Below are 24,480 nucleotides of genomic sequence, written 5' to 3'. Positions count from 1 at the left end.
CCATTTGGATCGAGGGATCGGAACAACAAGCTTGCTGGAAAAGACTGGCCACGACGAGAACGGCAAGAACTGAAACAGTTGGAACAAGTAAGTGCAGCGGTCAGCGTTACGAAAGCATGCTATTAGAAGTGGGGAGCAGCGCACCTAGAAAACAAGTAGCAGCATTAACTGCTTACAAAGGGGAAAGACGGGGCCCAGAGAGAGGGGGAGTTTTGGATCAGAATGATCAATTTCCTGGCAAATGAAACCCGCTTTAGGAAATATAAGGAGGGGCAAACCGAGAGCGGTTTCCCGGGCACGTTCAAGTATCACCATTTTACTGCGTGCCAGCTTATTATAAATAACCAATTTCAATTACAAACGAGGCCCAAGTCACGGGTGCCACGAACAAAGGAAGCAGCACAAATTATTTTCGCGCATACGTTCGAGTGAATAAATTAGGAAGATAGTTTTAATATATGTACGAAACCGGCAGGCCGCGACTCAGCCTGAACAGTAGCACAGTGGCAATGGCTCCACGAACTGGAACAAAGCGAGGCAACGCTGAGACACATTTTGTGACACAAGCTGCACGTTTTGTTTATTTTTTAAAGAGGGTGAAGCGAGACAATAAAGCAGCGTGTCGGCTTTGTACAAGTACATGAGACGGGGAGCCTATAGAAATACAAGGACCACATATTTCACGCTACTTGGGGAATATAATCCCATTGCACTGAACACCGTGGGGTGTATAAAACAGGGGGTATATAGAACAACTTTAACCAATAAGACTGTTTAAGGGAAAGAGACAGCGGGGGCACTAGCCCAATCAGCAAGCAGAGACAACTTTTGCCCCGATCTAGGGAACACATATCGTGTTTTCTTAATTAACATACAAAATTGTTACTCATAGAACACATATGTGGTTTTTTTAAGTAACATCCAAAATTTTTACTCATAGAGAAAAAGATGGTGCCTAAAAGAAAATCACAAGTACCGAAGGAAACACCCCAGAAAATAATTTCACCATTATTGCAAGCAGCAGTGGAGGCGGCAGAGCACTACGGGTGGGCCTGGGTATTGCAAAACCTATACGGGATACCAAAGGAGGGCCTACCACAACCTGCAGGTGAAGAAATCACCCCCACTCCAGAAAAGAAGAGCAAGACAACCGAAGGCAACAAAAAAGGTAAAGAAAAGCAATAAATTAGCAGCACTATACAAAAATATTGAGAAAATACAACAATCAATATCAGAGATCAGGGACAAACAGCAGACACCTACAGAAGAGGGTGGGGACCAGGGTATACCATTGGAGCCGACAATAGTAATTGAGAACAGGACACCCACAGAACAGACAGACCAAACAGAAGCCAACACCGGCCCGAGGGCTGTGCAGGGTCCCTGAAAGCATGGGCCAATCCCGATAGAAGCACGACAGCCCCGGCGGACACTAGCAACAACACCAACAGAGATATCATGACGTTCAGCAGCGGGCAATTAGATTTAAAACTCAAAAACTTTGAGACAGAGATACTGAATAGATATAAAATGTCATTGGCATGGAATATAGACATAACAATCAAAGAGGCAATCTGGCAAAAAGAATTCATTGAAATATTAATTGAAATATTCTCGCTAATTGAAGCACAACGCAAGGGCAGAGATGCTTTCAGGAATCCAAAAAAGATCGAGGAAAAAGCCATTGCCAGAAATGCACAAGTTGAGCAGAGCTGGGACAACTGGTTCAAAGCATTTTTACCATTCTGGCAACCATCTTCCAAGAAAAATTCCCAGAGGATGGCATAAAATTATGGGCATATGCAGATAAAATAAGGGAAGTAAAAACAGCACACAAAGGAAATATTTGGTTAGCTTATGATATTATTCAGGAGGAACATGTCAGAGAGACCAGCAATCCAATGCGATGAGGTACAGAATGACCTCTACATAATGAATGCGGAGCCTCCATCAGAGGAAGAAGTGACGAAAGTCACGAACAGGAATAATAATAAAAACACGCAGCCACAATCTAGCAATAGGGGACACGAGAACGATAAACATAGGGAAAATGACCAGCCCTTTCGGAAGAACCAGCCATGGGCGGCTAAGTCAAATGCCCGGAGACAGAATAAGAGCTACCACCTCACTAAAGCCAACATCCCATGCAGGAATTATGGGAAAAACCAGTGCACATGGGGGAAGGAGTTTTGGTACAAGCACAACTGTGCCATTTGCAGGGGGGAACACCAGGCATGCAACTGTACCCGATTACAAACAAAAAAAAACAAAAAAGAAGAGCACTAGCGGGAAAACCCACCTAATGATAGAACCGGACAGAACACCCATCAGACCTCAAAAATTCTACAGGGCATTAATGAGCTACCCAGTCAAGGAAATTAGCACTGCAATATGGACAGGGTTCAGAGATGGGTTTATTATGCCATTTAAGGGAAGGGGGTCTAGCATGATCCCAAAAAACCTGAAGTCGGCCCGAGACAATCCCAAATTAGTAGAGGAAAAAATCAAAAAGGAAATGCACTTGGGCAGAATCGCTGGACCATGGGAAACAATGCCATTCACAGAATACCTAGTATCACCTTTGGGGCTGGTACCCAAGAAAGAAGCAGGAAAGATGAGATTGATTCACCATTTATCATACCCCAAGGGCAGCTCCCTAAACAACGAGATTCCACACACGGAATCAGCAGCCACATACATGCACTTCCAGGAGGCACTCAGGCTAATCCAGGATTGTGGTAAAAATGCTTTGATGGCTAAATTAGACATCGAATCAACGTTCAGACTTCTGCCGGTCCACCCAAACTCACAGCGTTGGTTGGGTTTTTCATTCAACAACAAATTTTATATAGACCGATGCCTGCCCATGTGCTGCGCAGTGTCTTGTGCACTATTCGAGCAGTTTAGCTCCTTTTTTCAATGGGCGTTCCAAAAACGGTTACCAGGGGTCAGAGTCATACATTACCTAGATGATTTTCTTTGGTAATAGGGCCTAAAAAACTGAGGATTGCAGTGAGGCATTAGCAGAATTACAGACATTAGCTAGACAATGGGGGATCCCACTAGCAGAGGAAAAAACAACTGAGCCAGCCAACAACATCACCTTCTTAGGGATAGAAATAGACTCAACAGCAGGTTATGCAGAATCCCAAACGCAAAGGTTACAGAACTGCGGAAGAAAATACAAGAACTATGCACAAGAGGCAAAGGGACAGTGAGGGAATTACAATCACTGGCAGGGAGTCTAAATTTCGTGGCCCGGATAATCCCACAAGGGAGGGTTTTCTCCAGGAGCCTAGAATGGAAAACCAGGGCTTGCAGCAAACCACACATGTACGTCCGGTTAGGAAAAGAGCTAAAAGAAGATCTAAAAATTTGGAGCAATTTCCTAACACACTACAACGGGATCTCACTTTGGAGCACGCCAATGAACACCAGGGGAAGAAGGGTCCTCTACACAGATGCTCCAGGGAGCACTGGTTTCGGGGCAATACTAGGCACAAAGTGGATGGCAGGCCCATGGCCAGCGAGCTGGCACACAGCAGGTTGGACGAAGAATATCACGCTGCTTGAATTATTTCCAATTTAGTTGACCATAAGCATATGGGGCAAACAGCTAGCTAACACCGAACTCATAGTATGGTGCGGTAACATGGCAGCAGTGGGAATCCTGAACAGAAGATCCACAAAATGCCCTAAAGTGCTTAGAGTATTGCGAGCCATCACAGCTGTCACTTTGCACAGGAACATGATTATCAAAGCGACACATATTGACGGTGCAGATAATAAAATTGCAGATGCTTTATCTCGCTTTCAGTGGTCAAGATTTCAGGAACTAGCACCTTACGCCCAAGTAAAGGGAACACTACTACCGGCAGAATGCTGGAGGATAATGAAGGATTAAAAGAAACGACAACAACACCTGAGACAAGCGTCACAGGCCAGGATGCGCAACAACAACCAGGCACCTCAAAGACGGGTGTCAACAATCCACGGTTTACAGAAAACACAAACCCTGCTACAGGGTTCCTAAATAAAATGGCAGAGAAAGCGCTGGCCGGCAGCACGACGGGCCAATACAGTAAGTGCTTACAGACCGTTTTCAGGATAACAGGTTTAAACCATGTACAGCTGATAACATAGAAAGACATAGAGATTTTCTTACAATGGGCGCATGAGCAAGGTTTTAAGAAGGATTGGGCTAAAAGGCAGTTAGTGGCAATCTCGTATTTTTCTAAATGACGGGGGGGGCACTGATCCCACCCAAAGTGCCGTCATCGCCTATGCAATGAAAGCCTGAGGAAATACAAAGGGACCGCAGGTAGACACCCGCCGCCCGCTAGACTTTGACAAACTGTTAAAAATAACGGGAACATTAGAATATATATGCACACACCCATATGAAGTTTTACTATTCAAAACAGCATTTATGCTTGCTTATTTTGGGGCATTTAGAGTGGGAGAACTGATAGCCTCAAGCACCAAAACGACCAATGGGCTAGGGATCATGCAAACAAGGATAAGAAAAGAAGGCATCTGCATTGATATAAATAAATCAAAAACAGGGGCGAAAAAGGGTCATAAATATCTGTTGCATAGACGATGCACCCAATTGCCCGGTATGCATCACCAATCTTTACTACGCCCAGCGGCCTAAAGTGGGGGGTAGATTCTTAATACACAGAGATACCTCGGCATTAAGCCAGTACCAGTTCAAAGGAGTACTCATGAAAGCAATCGCTAAAGTAGGTTGGGATCCAGAGGAATTTGTCACCCACTCATTTAGAATTGGCGCAACATCCTCAGCATGGCAAGGAGGTCTGGACGCACAGCGAGTAAAGAATATAGGGGGGTGGAAATCAGACTGTTTTAAGAAATATATTAGACCTGAGCTAATTTCGTTTTTTCTCCCCCCCCCACAGAAAATACCCCAGAGCAAAAAACAACCTTAAGATCAGCCTGGATAGTGGGGCATTCATTTGTATTCAAGACAGGATGCTGGGCTGAGGAAACAAAGGACGGCACACCGTTCAGGAACATAATTGCGCCCTGGTGGGGCTATCGTGGCCTCCGTTGGAACGACATCCACGACAAACTGGCTGACCTGGTCGCCCACAGAGTCCACCCAGAATTCCTAATAATTCATTTAGGCGGGAACGACCTAGTAAACATGGGAAGGAAAACTCTATACGAGGAGATGGTTGCCTCACTGTCGGGGATCGCTCACAACTGGAGGGAAACAGAACTATACCTCTCAGCAATTTTTCCTAGGAAAACCTGACAGGGGGGCCAATTGTTATAAATCCATAGACGAATCCAGGCGAAAACTGAACAGAAGCTTGGAGAAATTCTGTATTACCAGAGGAATAGGGTTTATAAAACACCCAAGCATAACATTGGGCGATCCCGATCTTTTTTACACCGACAGGACGCATTTATCAGGGCACGGGATGGAACATTTCTACAGAGAAATCTCTGACACTTTAGCTAATAGGGGATGCAAATGATGAACTTTTGGGGGAACACAGACCGCAAAAAAACAGCCTATGTGTGGCGGCACGGGCCTGAGGGGGTACCTCACGACCTGGTGCCCAAAAGGACTATATGATATGATATGCAAGTATTGTTTGTGTCCCAATGACCATATCTATATCTGTAACAATAAAAACCCACAGCCTTTTTATTGCCAACAATGGAACAATGTGAAGTGTCACAATTCTTGGGGCAAGGACGGGTGGTCCATGACACAACACACACACACGGTACTCATGTACACAAATGGCTAGCTGCATGCATATGCATCCAACGGTTATGTGGAAGGCCGCAGGACGCATCCCCAGGCTAGCCAGGGTAACGGCTGCCGCATGACAGCAGGTCTCGGAGTGGGGGGGTGCAGCCCTCCCCCCCTGGGTCGGGTCAGCGCCCTCACTCCGACCAACAAGGCACCCAAGACACGCAGTCTTGGTTTAGGTGATGACGGATGGGCGAGGTGTGAAATCACACCTCGTCCATCCGCCGTCCAGAGGTGGGGAAAAACACAATGCAAAACAAACGGCAGGGCCAAGCAGGGACAGACAAAAGGTGCCCCCCAAACCGCAAGGGGTTGGGGGGCACAGACAGTTGGCACCGAGCCGGCCTGGGGGTTGGGCCCACCCCCCAAGAAGATAACCGCTGGGATATAAGGAACGGCAATCTTCAGCGAAAACCACCAGCTGTTTGTGGACCCTGCATGGGGACCCAAACAGTAGAGAGGTGCGCTGTGTACTCAGCGCCTTCTCATCTCACTTTACCCGCAATGCCTCCTGCCCCAAAGAAAAGCAGAAGTAGAGGAGGGAAGAGAAAACAGGTCACTGCACAGTGACCAGAAAACAAGTTGTGGGACGAGTAAGGTGGCACGGGCCTGAGGGGGTAACCTCACGACCTGGTGCCCAAAAGGACTATATGATATGATATGCAAGTATTGTTTGTGTCCCAATGACCATATCTATATCTGTAACGATAAAAACCCACAGAATTTTCATTGCCAACAATGGAACAATGTGTAGTGTCACAATTCTTGGGGCAAGGACGGAGTGGTCCATGACACAACACACACACACGGTACTCTTGTACACAAATGGCTAGCTGCCTGCATATGCGTCCAGCGGTTACGCCATTAACTCTCAGAAGACTGCTTTGAACTTTGAGTTGATATTGTCTGAGCCATCGAGGACATGCTTTCTTATACTGCCGTTATCTGCAAAGCTGACATGAGTTTGTTCTTACAAAGGCATGCTGGCATATAAGGGTGCTGCCAGCTTGGACATTCATGGGCACAACCAATGTGAACATGTTTTTATAATGGCATATATTGTGGGCATAGGCATCATGAAAATGCACTGGCAAATGCTGCGGTGCACTGGTGGTAACTTGCAGCTATTGCATTTTTGGATTGGGGTTACCCTACACAACCAATTGCAAAGTGTTTGGTGTGTATGCCTGTTGTCAATTTAACGTTTACTGATAACAAGCTGTGGCAAACAGAAGCACGTTGCATTACTCTGTGCATCATTAAGCACCAGCAACACTGCACGTCATGTTTACAAGCCTGCTATGGCTCATGTTTACACGAGCGTTCCGAGTCATTACCCACCTGATTTGTGAATTCCTCTGCTAAAATACTACATTATGGGGGTAATTCATAGATTTCAGCGCAGAGGCAGCGCACGCGAGCAGCGCAGAGAGGGATCGTGCGCCAGCGTGCGCCAGCCGTGTGCGCTAAACAGCATTCTGGCGCACCGCGTATTCATGCAATTCCCAATGCAAAAAGAGCCCTGGTGCAGAGAACATCCCGCAGCGCCAGTTACGCCCCCAAGAACGCCCCTCGCGCAAGAAAAAGCCATCAAAATCCCCAATCCAGCGCAAAGGGCTGCGCTAACCCTGGACCAGCTTACAGGGCAGCTACACAGCAAATGCTGAGCGGGGAACGTGTATTCCTGGGGTGCGCTGGAATTATCACACGCGGTAGGGCCTGTGTGAGCGGGGTATGTGTATTACTGGGTTTCGCGGGGAGTTTCACATGCGATTGGGCCTGTGCGAGCAGGCTATGTGTATTTGGGGGTTACGCGGGGAGTTTCACACGCGGTTGGCCCTGTGCGAATGTGGTACATGGATTTCGGGGGTGCGCGGGAAGTTTCACACGCGATTGGCCCTGTGCGAGCGGGGTACGTGTATTACTGGGGTTCGCGGGGAGTTTCATACGCAATTGGGCCTGTGCGAGCAGGCTATGTGTATTTGGGTGGCATGCGGGGAGTTTCACACGCGGTAGGCCCTGTGCGAGCGTGGTACGTGGATTTCGGGGGTGCGCGGGAAGTTTCACATGCGATTGGCCCTGTGCGAGCGGGGTACATGTATTTCGGGGATGCGCGGGAAGTTTCACACGCGATTGGCCCTGTGCGAGCGGAGTACGTGTATTTCGGGGGTGTGCGGGAAGTTTCACATGCGATTGGCCCTGTGTGAGCGGGGTACGTGTATTTTGGGGGTGCGCAGGAAGTTTCACACGCGATTGGCACTGTGCGAGCGGGGTACTTGTATTTCGGGGGTGCGCAGGAAGTTTCACACGCGATTGGCCCTGTGTGGGCAGGGTACGTGTATTTCGGGGTGCGCGTGAACTTTCACACGCAATTTCACTGTCATAGCAGGGTACGTGTATCCAGTGGGGTGCGCGATAGTCCCACACGTGAATTGGCAGTGTCGGTCCTCCCAGGTGTGCCCTCTACCCCCTCCATGGGCCCTGCAGTCAGCCCACACCACAGGGGACTACCCTGCACCCCTGGTCATGTCCCGCAGGCAGCCCATCCACCATGGGCATGCCCCCCAGCCAGGCCACATGTCACCTTGCACTAGTGATCACCAGCTCATTTCCCCCTGCATCCCCACCCCCCAGCAGTAAGGGGCACCTGCCAGCAGGCCCCCACTCATGTCCCACTCATGTCCCCCCTGCACTCCCACCCCCCAGCAATGAGGGGCACCTGCCAGCAGGCCCCCACTCATGTCCCCCTGCACCCCCACCCTCAGCAGTGAGGGGAACCTGCCAGCAGGCCCCATTCATGTCCCACTCATGTCCCCCTGCACCCCCACCCCCCAGCAGTGAGGGGCACCTGCCATCAGGCCCCCATTCATGTCCCACTCATGTCCCCCTGAACCCCCACTACCCCAGCAGTGAGGGGCACCTGCCAACAGGCCCCCACTCATGTCCCACTCATGTCCCCCTGCACCCCACCCCCCAGCAGTGAGGGGCACCTGCCAGCAGGCCCCCATTCATGTCCCACTCATGTCCCCCTGCACCCCCACCCCCAGCAGTGAGGGGCACCTGCCAGCAGGCCCCCACTCATGTACCCCTGCACCCCCACCCCCCAGCAGTGAGGGGCACCTGCCAGCAGGCCCCCACTCATGTCCCCCCACATGACATAAAGATGCACAATCATTGCCCACTTCTACACCAAAATACCACAGCACGCCAACCCAGTCTTGAGACGCAATGATTTCCCAATCCACCCCACACTGACATGCCTATCTCAGGACGCAAACCAAAAGTCAACTATGTACATCAACATATGTCCATCACACACACACACACACACTGGTTGGCATTGATTGTGTAAACCCACATTTTCACATGCATGAACCCAATGAGCGAATCACACACATGGAAGTAAAATATCAAAATGTATTATGGACAAAAATAAAGCAATGAAATGAAAGCATAAAAAATAGCAAACATGAAATGAAAAGCATGTCCAAAAGATGAGTAAATGAAAAGTATAACCAATCCAAAGAAATCCAAAAGAAAAATAGTCCAAACTCTCCCTCCACCAAAGCAAATCCAAAGGAAATGTAAAAAGAAAAATCCATTAATCCATGGTGAAATCCAAAGAAAAAGTTCAAATTAATCCATTGTCCAATTATGTACAATCCATTGTCAAGGGTCCATGAGCCCAATGAAAGAAATGAAACCCACCTAAGAAACTACCTAAGAAAAAAACTATATACAAATGTGTGGCGCATAGTCCAATCACCCCAAATCAAAAGAAAACGAAAAGGAAACCTAGCACTAAAAACTATTTACAATGGCGGCGGGCTAGTCTGACAGCTCACGTTTCGATGTCCCGGGCCAGGGCATCATCAAAATCCCACTCAATGTCCTGGAGGCGGTCCTCTTCCATGGCCGTGAGGGTTCGCAGGGATGATGACATGTTGATCTCCAACCCCCTGCGGATTACCTCGAGGCACTCGGCCCGCCTCAGTGCCCTCCGCATGGAGTTCTCCGCCCTGACCATTGTGAGCCGTGCCTCTTCCACCCGCCGCCGCTCCGCATCTATGGCGTGGCCCAGCCGCTGCCAGACGGAAGACACTTGTAATCCTGGGTCCTCCTGCCCTCTGGCCGATGCCTGCCCCTCTGATGTCGATGGTCCCGAGCCATCATGGCTCCCACCTTGTTGCTGCTGCTGCTGTGCCTGTGCCCCTGCTCTTGCTGCCTGCACATCCTCCTCTGGCTGGGGTGCAGTTGTCGTGGTGGCCACCCCTGCTGAACGTCCAACTCCCGACTGTGGCAGGGATGTGTCCCCCACCAGCCTGGCCACTGGGTCAGAGGCAGCTCCACAGGGTACATGGGTGGGAAGATGGCATGGAGGACGACTGGCGCTTAGGGTGTTCAGGTGAGGAGGGGGTCGGAACAAGGTCCAGCAAATGGAGGAATCTAGCCCTGGTGACAAGTCCCAGTAGGTCAATACGGTCAATGAGGCATTCGAGATGACATGCAGTGTCTTCACAAAAATCACTGCAGGTCACCTCGCATGCCCCGTTCACGCGACGCCATCTCACTCAGGACAGGCTCAACCCGGTCCCGGATAGCCACGTCCGCAGGGAGAGGAAGGCCGGTTGTTTTAAGCGGATCCCCTTCCTGAAAATGGGTCTGGACGTAGGCATCCCTGCTGGTGCGGGATGATGCAGTCACAGGATCAGGGACAGGATTACACACAGGCACCTCCGCGACGGCCTGTGCTGCCTCCTGTCCCAGCCCCTGTACTGCACCACTAGCACCAGTGGAATCCTCACCTCCAGACCCCGTGTGTGTCCCTTGCACGGCCTCCTCCTCCACCAAACCCCCCACCAACCTGGATGACTCCGTGCCATCTTCCTCCATCGGACCCTGTGGTGTCTCAGCTGCCCCTTCTGCTGCCGAGGAGTCCACCTCCAACCTTCGCCTCTTGGACCTACCCTCGGCAGCTGTGGCCTGGGACACGGCACCAGACTCCTCACTCCCCGACAAGATGGCAACCTCGGAGGGGAGACGGGCCTTGCATCTCTGGCTGGTGGTGAGATCCCTGCCGCTTTACTCCACAGCACCCTCTCCGCCCTCTTCATCAGTTGACGCTGCAGACAGGGAGAGATAGAACACAGGCATCAGGGCACTGGACAATGGACTGATACACACATGACAGTTGTACATGAGTGTCAGTGTCAAACTTCAGACATGGCATCACACTCCTCAACACACATGTCATTTCAACTCACACACATGAGCAATTCAACAGCATTATTGCACCAGGCAGCACCATCCATACACAAACAACAGCACGAGCAGCCGAACGTGAGCCTGATGTCACATGAAACACGGGGAGTGCACAACACATGCACACAGGCCACCACACTTACATGCATGTGTACATCTCCACCAACTGTCGCAGTGATGAGATCGCCATCCATGTCACATCTGCCATTCAGCCTTCTACATGTCAGTATCACATGCATCACAGTTGCACATTTGTCAAATACACACACATGCACATGTACAAGTGCAGATACATGCAGCTGGAACCACCATCCATATGTGACACCACAACCATGCCAACGTACATACACAGTAATTCAAACATGTGTGCTCCCACACCTGCATTTGGCCTGCATGCTTACCAACACATACACCATCCACGTGTCTCACACATGAGAGGACTCACATGTGTCAGCCTCACGCCCCTGTACATACACATCCAGACATGGCCCTACAAAAACACATGTGCAACCTGCACACTACTGGCACACCACAACATGCACAGCGTCCAATCAGTATGCATGTACACTTACCGCTTGACTCGAGACGGGTCTGCCTCTCAAGGACCTGGACGTGGAGCGCTGGGCGTGTGCGTTCCAGGACCCTCATTTGGTGGTCCGACAGGTGGCCCCAGCGCCCCTTGGCATACCCTGCCTTCAAGAGGCGCTGGGCCTTGTCGAGGGTCCTAGACCTGCAGTCCTCCCAGCGATTCCGGACATGTTTGATGTCGCAGACTGCCACCCCCTCCTCATTGATGGCAGTCATGATGTCCATCCAGATCCCGGTCCGTCCTTCATTGTCGGCGCATGAACTTCCAAAGAGGGGATCATACTGCCCCAGGACTTGCTCCACCAGGACACCAACTTCCCTGGCACTGAAGCTGGTGGCCCTCTGCCTCTCTGGCTGGGGGTTGCCAGTGGTGTCAGATGGTGTTGTGCCCGACATGGCAACCCCAGAGGCAGGTGTGTGTGGGCAACTGGGTCCTGGGGCTGGGATGTGGAGCGATGGTATCCCAGTCGGGAGTCTTTAGTTCCAGCAGGGGTGGTCACAGCAACTGCACCCCTGGCAGACGTGCAGGCAGCAAATAGCAGGGCACATGAGCAGCAGGCAGTCAGGCAGCAGCAGATGGCAGATGGGAGCATGCTCGGAGCTCTGGGGGGCAGGAAAATGGCCTTTTGGGCAGGAGCGTGGTCTTCCCTGTGTATTCGCGTGGCCAGCTTGATACGGAGTGATTTGGCACGTGAAAAAATTGCACGTCAGCGTGTAATTCAAGGAAAGGCCCTTAGCGCATAAGCGCGTCAGTGACATTAGGTGCGCAGGCGTTGCCCACAACACGGTGCATAGTGAATCAGCACATGAGAAAACTGCACATCACCGTGCCATTGGAAGAAAGGGCCTTAACGTGTAAGCGCGTAAGTGATGTGGGCTGGCTTAAAAGGTACGAGTATCACGCTATTCCCTTGTACGTGCTTTTTGTGGAGAGTGAGCGGGTGTATCTTGTACTTCTTGTCGGTTCACACGCGATTACTTCACAACGTTTCCAGTTCGTACTCCCTGTTTCCTCAGACTGCGTTCTTTTCTTCTTTTGGCGGGGGTGTTGCCTACGCGCGTCTTTTTCACATTCTTTTTCAAGGCAGAAGGTGAGTCGCGCACGTATTTTCCAATTGTGGTTGCCCCCGTGTGTCGCGTACCTCTTCAGAGGTCATTGTAGGCTGTGTGTAACACGCGTACGCTTATTTTTGTATTTTCTGGGTGCCACGGCATAGTGCAGGTGCAGGTTTATTTTTTATCTACCAGAGGTTGCATGCACGTGTGCTTTTGTTTTTGGGGTGCCTGTGCGTTGCGTGACCCGTCATCTTCCCCTAGGGGTCACATACAGCCGTGCTAGAGCACTAGGGTACGAATTCCATCTAGTACCCTACCCCTTTCACCCCAATTGCCCAGGACAATTATTTGCTGCAACTCCCATACGCACAACAACATCAGTGCCATGGTTGGGAGGTGACCAAGCAGTAAGGGAGGCAAAGGTGGCCGACCTCCAAAAGGTGGGCGTGGTGGGCGCGGTAGGGGACGTGGCCAGGATTTGCAGGGTGCCCCTAGACCCCGTGTGTGGAGGACCAATCATGGACACCCATGCCCCCCTCATGGTTGTGGGAAACGTAGCTGACACCATCCCAGCTCAGCCCTTGTTGGACCGGCCCATTTTGACACCTGAACCGACAGAGGATGACTCCCAGGCTCTCTTCCAGGTCAGCAAGTCTAAGCCACATGTGGTGGTGCAAGTTGCTGTCACCAGGCCACATGGATCTGGGGCAGCAATGTCATCTGCTGCCCCAAGTAGGCAGGGTGGGGAGGCTGCAGGGGCAGCTCTATCCACCCCAGCTCTGAGTCTCCCAGCCGGGACAGTGTCGGTCCAGGTCCATCAAACCGACATTGGCCCTGCCAACATCACCCTGCAGCCAATGCCTGCACCAAGACATATGGTCATTGTCATTCGCACACCTCTAGTACCCAGTCCACCTGCGCTTCTGCCCCTACTGACCAGGGCGGCGTAAGCCACTCAGGATCCGCACCACCTTTGAAAAAGAAGAAGAAGGGTGGCCTATGTGTCGGCACATAGCCGCGAAATGGTGGTGACTGCAGGGTGCAAGACCACACCTGGTCAACGTAGGGCACACTGGCAGACAATCGCAGACCACATTAGTGCCCTTGGATTTGTGAGGCGCACAGCTGATGATTGCTACAAGTGGTGGAATGACCTGAAACACAGAGCAAAGAACAAGCTGGCCTCAAATCATGCCTCTACTCTGGTGACTGGCGGTGGGTCTCCACCAGAGGACAACCAACTCACTGAACATGAGTCTGTTGCTGGAACCTTCATCACAGAGGAACAGATCCAAGGCGTGGGAGACCAACCAGATTATGACGCATTGTCCGGTGAGTGCCCATGCATGTGTGTGTAATCCATGTGTATGTTGTTTGGGTGACGGGTTCTGATTGAGTGCCAGGTGAGGTTGTGTACTCCTGAGTGGTATGGGTCACCCATGTGCTTCCTCCAAAACATTCACCGGCCTTGGATTTGGGTATGACAGTATCCCTTCTGCCCACAGTAGCCAATTAGCGCCACATTACTGCAGTTGCCCTTGAACTGTCATCTTGCAACAACATTGTTCTGAATTTCTCATTGTTCATTCAGGCTGATAGTTTCAATTCTCCCATTTTTGCAACCCATTTTTCAGCCCTAACGCCACTTATGTGACATGCTTATGTCATGGATTACACCCCACATTGGCTCACATTTGTTGCCTTGTTATGTGAATGATTAGACCATTCAGGCTGATTGAGTATAGGCCTGCTCACATTAATTCTTGGGGCCTGTTTGAATGTGGAACATGATAGTTGTTTCCTGTCATGTTGAAGTGACCAACCATTGATGTGTACATCTGCCTGCGATCACTGTATTATTGTACACTGGATGTGTTGCAGTGTGTGGCACATGCGTATTTTGTCACACTATTTAGCATTTTTCATCTCATCATGACCATCTCACATGGATGGGTGACAGTACTCATTCACTGAAATATGGCTGTACTTGTCAAATGTACCATGGCTAGGCTACATGCCATCTGTGTGCTGGCATGTGTCATGTATGTGTATTGGACATGCCACTCACAGGCTAATGTGTGATACCAGTGCTACCCAGCATGCTACCCAGCATGCAGCAAATGTGTTGCTTTTCTATCTTGGTGTCCCCAGTGTCTGCTTTTTGCCTCCCTTCCAACTCATTGACAGTGCATGCATGCCAGGGTTATTGTCATGTGGGATATGTGTAAATCATGTACTGGATCTCTGGCTTGTCAGGCCTATGTGTGTGCTATGGTGCTCATGCCTGTTTCCATTTGTTGTCTTTCATGTTTTTGCAGGTGAGGACACACTTGATGCTGTTGAGGTTGAGGAGATGGTGCAGACCCAGGAGGAATCTCAGGCACGACAGGGCACCAGTGGAGGACGTGGTGTGATGGTGGGTGAAAACCCAATCTTATTGCAGACCATACTGCCCAGGGGTGTCTCTGGTTGCACCTCCCCAGACCTCTATGATTCAGGTGCTGAATCGGATGATGAGACTTATGTGCTGTCGCAGGTGAGTGTTTCTGGCAGGGACAGAAGTCCAACCCACCTGCACCAGGGGTAGAACCCTCTATGAGGATGTCAGTGTTGGTAAGTCCGCCTTTGGCGGTTATGGATGCAGGGTCACACTCCACAACATCTGATCCTGTTCGTGGGCCAGCAGATCAGAGGGGGAATGCAGTCCTGCAACCTCAGGCAGTCCCGGCACAGCAAGGTGTAGATCGCCTTGCCCCACACAGGTGTGGTGCCCGCCGACACCTTGGCCGTACGCCACCAGGCAATACTGTATGGGAAAACTCCATGTACGGTATAGCAGCACAACAGGGAGCATCAGTTGAAAGGATGGCTCAGGCAATGGAGAGGGTGGCCACTTCCATTCTCCCCCCTGAAAGGCAGATGGAGCAACAACAGCAGGCAACAGACTCCATTTGCCAATCACACAGGGAAGACATGTTGGCGTCCAACAGGGACAGACGGGAGGCACTGAAGACTCTGCGGGAAGCCATTTCTGTAGAGTCACAGGGCCACAGGGAAGCCCTGAGGTTAGAACTCCAGTTCCTCAGGCAGACTCTAAGTGAACTTGAGGCTTCCCGAAATTTAAGGTCAGAACAGCAGCTGGAGCAGCTCACACATTCACTCTCAGCTGAGTTGCAGGCAACTCGGGAGGAGATCCGGGCATCACGCGAGGCCATGCGTGCAGAAATGCAGGCAACCCGTGAGGTGCTGCATGGGGATCTCCGCACTATCATCCTCCTGAATCAGACCTTCAACACCCGCATGCTTGCTGCCATGGAGGACCATACCAGGGCTTTGCGTGGGCTGCCTACCATAGCACCACCACCTCCTGATGCAGAAGCAGAGGGTGAAGAGAGCGACAGCAGCAGTTCTCCCACAATAGCGTAGCCGTGCAGGCCATGAGCCCATGGAGGTATTTTTTTTTCCACAACATTCACGCAGGTGGGTGTTGGTGTGCACCCTGTCCTCGAACCTCCTGGGTGGCCTCCCCCCTGGCCCCCACATGGCCATTTTATTTTATTTTATTTTTATTTTTTTACAGTGTGTTGCCTTGTGTGGCTCCCGTGGGCATCCACTGTGTATTCCAGCTGGGAACATGCAGGCTTGTCCTGTCTTTGGGTTATATGCTTGGGTTCCTGACACACACACCCCTCCTGCTTCCCTTTCCATGGGCTTGCAAAGGTGTGACCAAGTGACAGTGACTTACACAGTGACATTGGGCTCCCATGAGCTGTGTGGGTAGTCTGTAGTCAAAACTGTGTGTACATCCCTAGTGGGGGTTGTTGGTGTATTGAACACTGCATGGTGTATTGATATGTGCTTGTGCATCCATATCTTCCTCCTTATTCACATGTACCTTCTTCATGACTTCACAAGGCTGTCTCCTTTGCGGATGCAGTTCATGTTGTATGCAGTACACTGACACATTTGCCTGACGTCAACACTCTGCAGTTAGAAGGGGTGGATGTGCTGGCTTATTCAGGTTGTAAAACTTGCACTACTTTGATTTGGTACTGTCATATTTTGGCAATTTGTTGCTGGTAAGTATTTGGTCATGTGTGCTGTTTGTTATTGATTACTGGGAGCATATTGTCTGTGGCCTGTTTCCATTTGGGACAGTGCACTTTATGACACTTGTGTCATGTGTTGTGCATTCCTTTGTTTGCTTTCACATTGCATGACATGCCATGGTGTGTTGGGTAGCGGAGATGGGGAGGGGTTGGGTGACATGGCGCTGTTTTCATGTTCTATTTTGCAAGGGGGTAGTCATTCATGCAGCATAAATGTGTGTCTTTTTGTGACACAGCATTGGTTGTCTTTAGGTAGGTAGGGATGCACACAATGTAACACTTCCAGGTGACCAATCTCAGGCTGGTATGGTTGTGACAGTTGACTGTCCCTTATGTCATCATCATTGATTGTCAGCTGGTATGTGCCAGGGCTGTGTGCACTCCACAAGGGTGTGATTTTATGTGAAGTAATTAGCCACCAGCTGCGTAAGGGCTGCCTCACCACGTACCCTTTCCCCTCCCATGCGCAGCGGCCGTGCATGTGGTTGGGGATGTGGGGGCACCACCATGTCCACCGTCAGACCCCGACGGTTGAAACGTTGTGCAGGACACATGCTGCCACTATGCTCCTGCACACTACTGGGGGCGCATATAGCAGCTGCCCACCAGAGCGGTCAAGGGAGCGAAAGCGTAACTTGAGCACTCCGAATGTGCGCTCCACTATGCCCCGGGTTGCAATATGGGCTGTGTTGTATCTTACCTCGGGTGGTGTGGTGGGGTTCCGAATTGGCGTCATCATGTGGGTGCTCAGAGGGTAGGCACTGTCCCCTGGGGAGGTGATGATGGGTATCATTAGTGGGGTTGTGACATTACTCAGTATCTGACATGCATGCATGTGCAGAGGCATTTATAGTCACCAAGCAGCCATGTATCGCCATGCCGCCCAGCTTCTAGGTCCCGGTTTAGGGTTGACATTCTGAAAATGAAACTGTCATGGGTGGACCCTGGATAGTTGGCATATACTGAGGTGATGATTCCCTTGCCATCACATACTACCTGCGCATTGATGGAATGCCAGTGCTTGCGGTTTCTATAGATGTGCTCAGTTGCCCTGGGAGGACGTAGAGCCACATGGGTACAATCAATGGCACCTAGCACTTTGGGGAAGTGTGCCACCCCGTAAAAGGACGGCAGCCTGCCTTTGTGCAGGTGTTCTGGGCAGGTATATGTGCCTGCGGACTGATGGGCATGCAGTCATGATGGCCAACACCTGGTGTAGGCAGCGTGACTGCGTGGCCTGTGACACCCCCCCCCCACTATGGCACTTGTCCGCTGAAATGAACCAGTGGCCAAGAAGTGCAGTACATTGAGCACCTTTTCCAAGGGGCTCAGTGCTTGGGAGCACAGGGTGGGTGATGTGAGGTCATCCTCCCACTCACTCACCAGGTCGAGTAATATGTGAGGTGGAAACCTGTACCTCCCATACACCTGGTCATCAGGCATCCCAAAAAGGCTGGTCCTGGGTGTAAAAATTCTGGCCCTGACTATCCTCCTCCTCCTGCGGTGTCCCACGACCACTGCTGCGAGGAACGGTATATTCATCATAGTGTCTGAGCTTGTTTGTTGTTTGCGCGCACTTTTATTCTGCGTGGGTCCGCGTATGCCTGCTTCCTACTGGCGTACGTGTTTCCGGATTAGCGCGTCCTTTTTGGCGCACGCGTTTCCCCTGTTCGATTCTATGAATATGTGTTGTAGGGGCGCGTGTGGGTGTTCCTTAAAGCATACCGGGCCCGGGTTCCTCAAAAGAAGACTTACCGGGCCATGCCAACCTTGGCAGACCCGGTAATTCCTCGTCCGAGTAACCCGGACCCGGTCCATCCCCATTCCCATTGGAGCCCCAATGGGAATGGGGAAGGAGCTAACAACGGGCCCGTTTATAACGGGCCCGTTGTTAGCTCCCTGGTCTCCTCGCGGGACCCGGTAAGGACCCCTGGTTTTACCAGGCGCCTATTGGGGGTCCCGCGAGGAGACCTCGTAATAGGGCGGAATGGGTTTACCGGCACCGGCACCATTACCGGTGCTGGTAAACCGATTCCGCCAACCTCGTAATGAGGGCCAACGTCTACTGCAATACCTATAACACATCACGGCTCAATGTTATCCGCATTGAGATGGAAGGGCACCGTTCATCTAATGGAACTTTCAAAGTGTGAAATGCTGTTGCAACAAAGCGAGTACAAATCAAACCGATCTAATGTTAAATTACACATACAAATGGTAAAAGTGAAATATCTCAGTCAAAGTCGTATTTTAGCTGCAAAGGCTTGTTGTACGGGACAATCACACTTTGAATCATTGTGTAAGAGAGAACACAGTGATGTATTGATTTTATTATATAGTACTTCGCCTCACCATTACAGCGTCACTACAACTTTATCACTCATCAACCATCTTAAAGGTTTGGGTGACCCTGAGCAAAATCCTATTAGGGAACATTTAGGGCCAGATTCACAAAACATATGTTAACGCAAGAGATCACTTGCACCAAATATATGATGCACTCTATTCTCAAAGGCTAATGGAATGCATGCATCAAATATGCACATATTCAAATGCTCTTATTTACCTCCTTTGCACATTTGCACAAATCAGGGGGTGCTTCTGCACATTTTGAAGCACATCCCTTGCTCACAAGTGTCCAACTTGCATTTATATCCTTCCAACAAGTATAGAAAAGCATGTTTTACACATTTCACAGTGACTTGCTGGGCCTGTCACTGTGAAATGTGCTCCAGCACCCAAGTGTGTGCTGCAAGCCTGTAATACATGAGTTTCAGGAGAATGCTTCCAACACTAATGTATTCAAGGAGAGTGCAGCTTCCATAAAATGTGCAGACCAGCTTTTCGAGTAAGTTGACTTGAGCATTTCTCAAACTACTGCAAACAAAAAAAACAGATTTTCTGTCAATTTCTTTATTTGTACTAGTTTTTTTTAAGAATAAGGCTCTTAGAGTACAGTAACATGGTAGGAATTGCACATCTTCATGGCACATTTCCCAAGATCGGGAGATGATCTCTCCATTGAGACATGTTGAAACAATTGTGCAATTAAGACCCAAAATCTGTCAAGAATATCTGTTGCAAAGACCAATCTACACCCACAGACAGTACAACACGTGTTAACATGCGTTTGAATGCCATTTATAAAGCCCTTAGTTAACCATTGCAGGCCATTTTTGTCTCAAGATGTATAGCCACTTGGTATGGTCAACAACATCGGAACAATAATTCCATGTAATTGACATACATGCACTTCATCCATATCTAACATCTCCCTTCACAGAATCTCACTCAGCTTAATCATAATGCATCACATATCAGTATGCCCCTTTTCCTCTCTAACTGTGACATTACTTTAGTTTTCAGGCATAAGATAATTAATTTACACATGAAGTCAAGATGAACCACACTAGATACAATAATATAAAATGAAAAGAGAATTAGATGGCATTCAGAACAGTGAAGACTTTATATGTATTAAACACATTGGGCCTCATTACGACCCGGGCGGTAAGGATTACCGGTACCGGTAAGGGCATCGGTGCCGGTAATCCCTTACCGCCCTATTCCGAGGTCCCTTTGCGGGTCCTCCCTTAACGGCTGGTAAAACCAGCCGTTAAGGACGGGACCCACAAAGGGACTTTAGAGGTAATAACGGTACCGTAATTTGCGGTATCGTTATTACTGCCTTCCCCATTCCCATTGAGCCCTATGGGGGCTAAAATGGGAATGGGGAAGGGCCATGGTGAATGGGGAATTACCGCCCCTGCCAACCTTGTAATGGGGCGGTAATTGCTCCATTCACCATGGTGGAATCGGTAAGGTTTTGGAGGCAGCCATGGCGCTAATAGCGCCATGGTTACCTCCAGGGTCGTAATGAGGCCCATTGTTTTTAGGAGCCGTTTCTGGAATAGTCCCATTACACAAAAACACGAGCAGGGAAATACTGACAATTGTAAGCCTGTGTATGAATAACAGTAGAGTCACTTGCTATGGAACAGACTGAGGCTTTCAATGGGAGGTCCTGCCAGCCAAATGGAATTCAATTGCTTATCTGGTTGACCAGGAGCTAGGCCAAGGAAGGGTTAATAGATGTAGTCTACTTCGGTCCAATACAAGCTTTAATTATGTTCCATACTGTCAAGCATGGACTCGGAACCAAAAGTGACACTGGAAATGTTGTTTAAAGTGGCCCCATATGAATATATACTGGAAGCTTTATAACACATTCTTTACTTCATCCCACTCAAAGGAGGACCAGGTAATCTCCAGAGTTTCCTATAGGCCAGACCACCACTGCATACCATGAAGAACCAGAATGGGAGCAAGGGCAGAACACTTGGTTAGGTACTGGCTGAGAGACCAGGCTGCATTGACATGCTAGACCTTTGCACTCTTTGCTGAAATGTCTAATGCTTTATTATGGCATGCCCTCATCATGCCTTGGGAGGTTAGGTTATGTCATGCTATATGTGGATTGATTGTTTGAGCCCATTGCTAACTATTGAACATTCTACTTTCCTCCGTGTACTGTACTTCTTCCAGGTGCTCTACTGTAATATGTGGGGTTTTTTCAGCCCCAGGATACAAGTGCACTGCATCTGGCTAAGTTAGACCCAAAGGCGCAGGAATATGGAAAGCAAATTGTTGGATATCAGACAAATGCCAGCATTTAACTCTCACCTACCAAACATTCTAATATTGTCTTTCGGAAAAAGAAAAGAGAAGTATTAATTGTTTTTTTGCATTTGGATGACAAGGCCATAGAGAATTCTGCGCATCCTGAAACTCTGGTGGAATATGTACCATATCAGAAAGATAAACTCCAGTACCAGAAGGTTGTGGCTTTGTTAATCTGTGAACATTATTGACATAAAACAGCACGAAGGATAATTAACAGAAATGTGTTTTATTTAATGCAAGATATTTGTGCAGGACTTATGTGTAAAGAAAATGCAACAAGTTAAGAAGCACAATTTATGTTCATCATATCTGACTTAAAACATGTGTTTAAACCAGGGAAGTGTTCCGCATAACACATCATAAAGGTCAAGCACTGTTCAACCCCGCCCCACTATATTTACGAGTCCCATTTGGTCAACATCTTTGAAGCTCAGCAGTGTCAGGAAGGGAAAGGAGTGTGTGCCTGCATGTGGTTTATTGGGGTGGAAGATTATGTTTATTTATTTATTTAAAAATGTATAAAGCGCCACAGGCCCTAAGAGCACACACCTCAGATGAACACCGAGTAAACAAAACTGCAGCCCATGGATTTTGCACTTTCTAAAATACACAACATTTAATTCAGTTTGTGGTGGGGTTCTGGGCTGACTGATAGTTGAGATGTAACAGGAGAATGTCACATGATTCAGGGGCGGAGTTATACCCATCTTCTCAAGGAGATAAGGAAACATATGCTCAGGTCCTTAGACTTGAAATAATGTTAAGTGATCTTATTGAAGACTAAGTCAACATAAGTCAGATGGCCAGGCCTACATACAGGTTTTGGGAACAGAAGGGATTATTAAGTGAAAAAGTTGGTATGTAATAAAAAGGGCCTCATAGTATTATACGGGGATTCATATTTTGCTCATAAACTAGGGAACCGTGATAGATACAGAGATAGTTCATATGTCTTTGGAGAACACATGAAAAGCACTATTTGTTTGAAGGAATCTCCTCAAAATTCAAAAACACGTTACAGATTGGAGAATCAGGAATATGGTAGCTTATTGTATCAGATACCTGTCTGTAAACTATCAAGATTTTAACTGATGTCCTTTCTGGCAAAGTCTGTCTTTAACATGTTCAAATCCCTGCCGACAACTGGCGTGGTTCATTGTGATCGACATGATTAGACCAATTAAACTAATATATATATTATGACCCTTATTTGCGAATTAGAGAAATGTGCCATGTTGAGGGATTTTTGAATTCATATCTGAGTTGTTAAGAAATGCAGATTCAGATGGGTGGAGCGAGAACTCACAGAAATTAGACCTGAAAATCTGTGAACCAATCAGAGGGAATGGGCTTGGTCTTGTTTAGGGGGAAGAGCAATCTATGTCCAATTATAATCATTAGCCAATGAGCCAGTCCATCCTACAGATATGTTGGGCTGTGGTTAAGAGGTTTTAAAACTGGAAGCACAGTGATTTGGGGGTCCTGGAGAGCAGATCATATGGTCAGACAAGGAGACAACCAGAAAAGGATGAGACAAGGAGAAAGGTAGAACTAAAATCTGGAGGGAACCAGGAGAAGGGCTGAAGGGCTTTTTTTGTGTACCATCCTTAACCAGGTCCTATTGCTTCTAATGAGAAGACCCAGGATGGCTTCCTGACCGCTCCAGTGCACACACAACCAAAGAGATTTAAAGTACATACATCCAGTCCAACAAGCCAAACCATTGGTGGGGTTCTATTTGAATGAATGTTTTCCGCTGTACAAACATTCGTTGGGTGGGTGTGCAGAGGTAGATCCCTAGTGTTTTCTGATGAATAATAATTTAATGAATTCCCACATAGCCAAAAGATGCAGGGCAAGCTTTTGGAAATGTGAAATCTCTGCTCTCTCTCTGCCAGCACTGATAAATATATAGTTGTAATTGGGGATCACATATTACCTTTTTGCCAACCCCAAAAATCCCCTAAAGTGTAGCGGTGCATTTAAAAACAAAATTCATAATTGTTCAAAACTCCCCGAACCTTGCATAAAAACAGAAGTGGGTTTCAAATAGTAAGCTGAATCTCTGGGTCTGTGCTGTTCAGAAAAGTGTCTTAAGGGTTAAGGAAAGTGAACATGACTTATGTAAAAGCCCACACTCTCTTCAGAGAGTGAACAAGGAACACCAAAGTAAATAGGGAATTTTCTGACTGTACAGTGGCAAAGGAACAATTGTCATTATATGCTGAGAGAGTATCTTCCTCAAATGTTGGTTGTGCTAGAATATTGCTAGAAGGGAATGTGTGCAGGGAGGTTAGAGATAAAGAGTGCTGTGCATGTCTATACTTTCTCCCAAGAGAAAGCACTAACTTTTATTTAAGTTGGACCACATACCAATTACATGGTAAAGTACAATTGTCGTGTCATGTCCTAGGGTGCTATTTGATCATCTTTACATTAGGGGTATTCTTGTGAGTGACCCAATTATCTGAAGTTGTCTCTAGACCTGTATTTTCTTTGACATGTGACGAGGGGGACTAGGGACAAGACATGGAAACTGTACAGGTTATTGTATTTTAGAGATCCTCTTGATTTTATATTTTGATAAACAAACTGGTGTTTTCAGCTTGTGGTAGTTATAGCATTGTCAGGAAGGTAAAGCATTATGCCAAGGAGTAGGGTGGTATGCCTCTTGATAATAATTTTGTAAATATGAATATGTCAATTAATTAAAAGAAAATAAATTCTATTCTTTCTGCACACCGGCCTGGTTTTTGTCTTGCCTATTTCAAAAGGGTGAGGGAGTCCTCTGGTGTTGTATGATTCAAAGGCAGGGTTAGTTAAGAATCCACATCATTGCTCAATTGGTGGGCGCTCTTGATTGGTGGTGGGAATGAACTTCCTGCATTAATTTTTGCCTCGTAAACATATCCTACAGATTCTAACAGCTGGCATTTGCCCCATGTGTCCCCATGATTCTTTGCTATGGTGTGTCACACTGCAGATTTCACC

The sequence above is a fragment of the Ambystoma mexicanum genome, chromosome 4p, assembly GCF_040938575.1.
Source record: "Ambystoma mexicanum isolate Mex_15411 chromosome 4p, UKY_AmexF1_1, whole genome shotgun sequence".
NCBI lineage: Eukaryota > Metazoa > Chordata > Amphibia > Caudata > Ambystomatidae > Ambystoma > Ambystoma mexicanum.
The sequence above is the reverse complement of the archived record's forward strand: the minus strand, read 5'-3'. Positions refer to the sequence as shown.